Here is a 6,670-nt window from a genome sequence, read left to right as displayed (position 1 = left end):
TTACCAGAAATATTTGACCGCTAGTAAATAGTGATCAACACACGCTTTTGATTGATAATACAATCCTCCAGACCCTTCGCCATATATTCCAAACATCTGTCATATAGCCTTAAGGTATATCTCTTGGACTCCTGTTTGTCCAAACAGGGCAGTGGTTCCCAGCCAGACCAATCAATCTCATCAATCAGACATGAAAGTGGAACAAAAATGCTAACCATGGTGAAGTCCCATTTATACAATGAAAAGTGTATTAAAAGTATTGTACTTACAATTATCCAACTGAGTATGAAGCATATACAAAATGCTAGAGGACCACCAGTCTCCAAAATGGGCGTGAGTATATCGAACGTGCGTGGAGTGACGTAAATCCTAGCTCCGCCCTACGTGTTTTGTCACATATGTTATCAGTGGCTGCGCACAGTAGCACTTCTCCTGTTCTGTATGCTGGGTATAATTCTTGGTGTCTGTTCCTATTTTGCATTCATTGCGCACGATAGCACTTCTCTTGTTCTGTATGCTTGGTGTAATTCTCAATAAATGTTATTTTGTATGAATTGCATAATATACTCCCCTCTTGATTTCAATTAAACGTTTGCTACACTATAGCTGAGCTACCACAAAGGATCACTTCATTGAAGATGAGAAACATTAACCAACGTCATAAGAACCCCATTACATAATATATTGGGTACTCTCATTTGAAGTCCAGGCCTCTGTAAAAAAAAAAAATGCTGGTCAATAACATACTTGCAGACACTGATTAGTTTACTTGCTTTCTAATGAATTATCTTACTCCATAAATAGACATGTCACAAGTTCACACACCCTCAGATAACAAAAGATTACACACCACATTCTATGTCACACGTACCCAGTCTTGTGATCTGCCAATATCTGACTTGTATATTGTCTCATGTCAATTCTAAACTTTCCATGATAAGGTAATCACTGTAGCAGAGGTGGATTAAAATTGACTAGGTAGTCATTTTACTTTGAGATCTGCATTTTCAGTGATGTCATCAGTTTCTGGTAAATTGACAGGCTGCATTTTTTTATGTCACTGGTCTCTGGTGAATGGACAGGTTGCATTATCAGCGATGTCACTGGTCTCCAGTTAATGGATAGGCTCCATTCTTAGCGATGTCACCAGTCTATGGTGAATGGATAGGCTGTATTCTCAGTGATGTCACTGGTTTATAGTGAATGGATAGACTGCATTCTTAGTGATGTCATCGGTCTATGGTGAATGGATAGAATGTATTCTCAGTGATGTCACTGGTCTCTGGAGAATGGACAGGCTGTATTCTCAGTGCTGTCACCAGGCTATGGTGAATGGATAGGCTGTATTCTCAGTGATGTCACTGGTTTATAGTGAATGGATAGGCTGCATTCTTAGTGATGTCACCAGCCTATGGTGAATGGATAGACTGCATTCTTATTGATGTCACCGGTCTATGGTGAATGGATAGACTGTATTCTCAGTGATGTCACTGGTCTCTGGAGAATGGATAGGCTGTATTCTCAGTGATGTCACCAGTCTATGGTGAATGGATAGGCTGTATTTTCAGTGATGTCACTGGTTTATAGCGAATGGATAGATTGCATTCTTAGTGATGTCACCGGTCTATGGTGAATGGATAGACTGTATTCTCAGTGATGTCACTGGTCTCTGGAGAATGGACAGGCTGTATTCTCAGTGCTGTCATCAGGCTATGGTGAATGGATAGGCTGTATTCTCAGTGATGTCACTGGTTTATAGTGAACGGATAGGCTGCATTCTTAGTGATGTCACCAGCCTATGGTGAATGGATAGACTGTATTCTCAGTGAGGTCACTGGTCTCTGGAGAATGGATAGGCTGTATTCTCAGTGATGTCACCAGTCTATTGTGAAAGGATAGGCTGTATTCTCAGTGATGTCACTGGTCTTTAGTGAATGGATAGGCTGTATTCTCAGTAATGTCACCACTCTCTAGTGAATGGATAGGCTGCATTTTCAATGATGTTACCGCGTTGTAGTATATGGAAAACAGAACAGAATACTAAAGGACCCTTTCACACTGATCAGTTTTAGATACCCTTTAGAAAAATGCATGAAAAATGTGTTCCTTTAGGGGGGGTGCTCGCAAGCAGTGAACTAAGATGGCCGCCTGGACACATCAGCCACAAAAGCACCAGTAATAAGGGCACGCTTGGCTTCCCCCATACCTTTCAGATTCCCCGCACCCTTGTGCACTTCATGGAGAGAAGATCCATGGCCACTCGATCCTCAAGTGCCAAGTCAGCTGACCGGGATCTCCCCACGTCCTCCCCTCCTGACGCCATCATGGAAGCTTCGGTCTCCAGCCAGGACCTATTCCAGCAACCTTCTCCTGAGGAGGCCATAAGTGATGCCTCGGCTGTGGCCCCACACCAACAGCCTGTGTTTCGCCATGCTGACTTCCTGGCATTCTTCAAAATTATGCTGCAAGCAGAACTCTCAGCCACGACCATTAAACTTGCCACACACCTTACCAAGGGGATCAGGGAACTTGGCTCCCGCAACAATGATCTTGAAGACAAGATGGACGTGGCCGCTACAGTCCTGGAGAACCATAAGCAGGACATCACAGATCTTAAAAAGTACCGTATTTGCCGGCGTATAAGACGACTGGGCGTATAAGACGACCCCCAACATTTCCAGTTAAAATGTAGTGTTTGGGATATACTCTCCGTATAAGACTACCCCTCTGGTACTGTACTGTAGATACTGCTGTACTGGTATACCGGTAGATATTTTACTGGTACTGTATGTGGTATAACAGCCACCTTACCAGCGATTTGCTTGTTGCTTTAAACAAATCATAGTCCGGTAAGCTCTCCCTGCCTGCCCAGCCCTCCCTGTCTCCAAGACTAATGCAAAACACGCCCCTTTCGCTTGTCTGGTCCGCCCTTGTATCCTATTACCGTACATCTGCCTCTCAGAACTAGCACATGCGCGCCTGCTCCTCTTCGCTCCAGTCCTCAGGAGCGAAAGCTCGTCAGAGAAGAGGTATGGTAATAGGATAGAAGGGCGGGCCAGACGGGTGAAAGAGGCGTGTTTTGCCGCTGTATGTCTTTTTTTTTTTTCCGGCATCCCAGACGCCTGCAGCTTGTAGCTTGCATACAGGGCGGATGTCACGGCGGCTGCGGTATTTTGGAGCTCCCTCCACGGCGATCGCAGAAGTTTCCTATAAGACGACCCCCGGCGTATAAGATGACCCCCGACTTTTGAGAAGATTTTAATGGGTTAAAAAGTCGTCTTATACGCCGGAAAATACGGTAGCTGGAAGCTGCCCACCTCCGTCTGGAGGATTTTGAAAAAAAAATCGAGCCCGCAGGGGTAACCTGCGGCACAGAGGCAACCCCAAGATGGTCACAGACCTCAGCTCCACAGCAACAGCTCTTTTCCAAGAGCTCGTTCCATTGATAGGCTGGAGTTCAACCACATCCACCGTGCGCTCGGCCCCAAGATATCACATTGTGATAAAATTCACTTATTAACAGCACAAAGGAAACCCTCCTGTGGGAAGCCAGGGACAAGTCTGATGTGATATTCCAAGGACACCGCAATCAAGTCTTCGAAGACCTTTTCCAGACCACGATCGTGAAGAGGAGACAGATGAAGCCCTACACTTCTGCACTGCTGGCCCAGCATATCCGATACCGTTGGGGTTTCCCCTTCAAGCTTTCCTTCTGCTACAAGGGCCGCAGCCACATCCTGACCTCCCCAGTTGAAGCTTAACTGGTTTTGGAATCCCTTCGCCTTCTCCCATCCACAGGAAGAAAACGGAGCCCGGCTGAATCTGCCTCCTCCTACCCTGCTACCAACCTCCCAGGCCGCATTTGGGAAATAGCGAAAGGCTACACATGCTCCCTTCCACGCACCCTGCCTGCAACTGGCTCCCCACGTTCTGACCCAGGATAAGCCCTGGAACCGTAAGTTTGGTTTTATCTGGACTCACCGGCTCCCCTCTACTACCGTCCACTGTCAGATGGTAGGCACAGCCATCTTCTCCTACCCCAACCTTAATTATTGTCATTATCCCCCACCGTTGCGTCACACATTAACTTATTATGAAATACTTCCCTTAGAATGATGCTGTTGCCCCGCACACCGCTGTGGCCGGCGACATGTGGTCCTGGGAGTTATTCCCAGGTTCGCGGGCTCCGGCGCTGTAATTGACCGCAGCAGAGATGAAGACAGCCCCTGGTAACGGCACAGCAGCTGAAGTAACGTCACGAGCAAGCCATTTCTTCAGTGCGTATCTAGTATACAGTGAATATCTCCTAAACTGTGCAAGTTAAAGGGGTTGTAAAGGTAAATGTTTTTTCACCTTAATGCATTCTATGCATTAAGGTGAAAAAACATCTGACAGTGCCTGCGCCCCCAGCCCCCCCGTTTTACTTACCTCACCCCTCGAAAGTCCCACGCTCGTCCCCCGACGTCCTTTCCATCGTTCAGCCTGGCCGCTGATTGGATGGAGTGGATGGATGGAAAGCAGCGCAGCCATTGGCTCACGCTGCTGTCAATCACATCCACTGACGCGGAGCGCTGGGGGGGGGGGGGGGGGGCGTGTGATACAGCGAACGGCTATAGCCGCCGGCTGTATCACGGGAGCGCGCCCGCAGATGCTTCTCACCATGCGAGGGAGCTCGCATGAACGTGAGGAGTACCTGCGGGAGGAAGCCGAGACAGCCGCCGAGGGACCCCAGAAGAGCAGGTTCGGGGCCACTCTGTGCAAAACAAGCTGCACAGTGGAGGTAAGTATAACATGTTTGTTATAAAAAAAAAAAAAAAAAAAAAAAAAAATTCACTTTACAATCCCTTTAAGGAAATATTCACGGTACCTACAGGTAAGACTTATTATAGGCTTACCTGTAAGTAAAAGTGGTTAAAAGGGTTTATAACCACTTTAAAAAAATTAAATAAATCCCTTTAAGCACAAGAACTGGAAGCGACTTCAGAGGTCGCTCTGGTCCTCCAAGGGCATAGAGCCAAGTGGGGGCGATCTTACATGATTTCCTGTCTATCCATCAAACAGATCAGATTGCTCCCGGGTTTACCGACGGCTCTGGTAAACTCAGAAATTACCAGAAATCGTGAGGGGAAGCACCTTTCCTACCGCCTCTAAAAGTGAGGCCGTGGTGACTCCGCAACCTGGATCACTTTTAGCAGATCCTGAATTGCCAACAGTACAAAATGATAGCATCCTTATAGCAGCTAGCTGTTGCCAAACCCCAGTATTAAACATCAAATTAATGATGTGTATATACTAGAGCTGCAACTAACGATTAATTTGTCTGTCGACTAATCTATCGATTATTTCTTCGATTAGTCAACGACTATCCGATTATTATTTTTAATTTATTTTTTTATGAATCTAGTGTTTTTTTTTGATTAGCTAATTAATCCTTTGGATAACCTTAAGAGTATTGTATTGCAGAGTATGGGCTGGCAGAGTATGGGCTGGGTATGGAGGGATGGCTGCTTCCATCCGACCTCTCCCCTCCACTGCACAGATCAGTACAGAGAGGGGAGAGAGAAACCGTCGTCATGTCATGACGCCGGTTTGTTTACAAGTGATCGCTCTGTCGGAGCGATCACATTGTAAATGCCTGGGTGTAGAAAGATGGCCGCCGCTTCGGAGCTAGGACCTCTCCTAAGGCCGAGACCGCGGCAATTGCCAATCCGAGCGGGGCGACCCGTTCGGATCACGGATCGTCTGCGATCCGTTGCACCCCTAGGGACGGTGGCGCGGAGGGGGAGAAGAGAGGGGGACAGCGACACGGGGAGGGAGAAGAGAGGGGGATGGCAGCACGGAGGAGAGCGGGAGATACGGAGCACTGTGACGCATGTTATATAAACAGGCTACATACAATACACATTACCTTTGCAGTGGACCTCACCTTTCACAAAAACATCAAGTTCCCCTAATTTAGTGAGGGGGTCCCTTCCCCTTGCTGAACAGTTCACTGAACTAACAACAACTCAACAAAACTTAGGCTGCATTCACAGCTGAGCAGAGCAATTATCTAGGATCCTTTTTTGTAATGTTTTGTGCATAAGTATACCATTCATTGAAAGGTGTATTTCATGCAGTTTCCATGTGTATTCAAGCTTGAGACAGTTTTGTTTTAGGAATATGGGGAGGAGATCAGTTCCTACAGGTTAATGTAAGCGCTTGATTTACTCAATTTAGGCATTCCCATTCATGTCTATGGAGTCAAAAAGCCCAAATTGGTCTCAAAAGTGGCTGACGTAGCCTGTTGGAGAATCATATGTGAATAGTCACCATTGAAATAAATGAGACATAGGATGTTGAGTATTTTCGAGCTACAAAGTGCTCATGTGTGATTTGGGCCTTAAGTGATACAGTGAGGGGAAAAAAAAAAGTTTTTGATCCCCCGCTGATTTTGTACATTTGCTCACTGATTAGAAATGATTAGTCTATAATTTTAAAGGTAGGTTTATTTTAACAGTAAGAGACAGAACAAAAAATAAATAAAAAATATCCAGAAAAACGCACTTCAAAAAAGTTCTAAATTGATTGGCATTTTAATGAGTGAAATAAGTATTTGATCCACAATCAGCCAGCAAGATTTATGGCTCCCAGATGTCTTCTATACAGGTAACAAGCTGAGATTAGGAGC

Source organism: Lithobates pipiens, unplaced genomic scaffold, assembly GCF_037356315.1.
Source record: "Lithobates pipiens isolate NorthernLeopardFrog02 unplaced genomic scaffold, aLitPip1_a1.2 Scaffold_28, whole genome shotgun sequence".
NCBI classification, from domain to species: domain Eukaryota; kingdom Metazoa; phylum Chordata; class Amphibia; order Anura; family Ranidae; genus Lithobates; species Lithobates pipiens.
The sequence above is the reverse complement of the archived record's forward strand: the minus strand, read 5'-3'. Positions refer to the sequence as shown.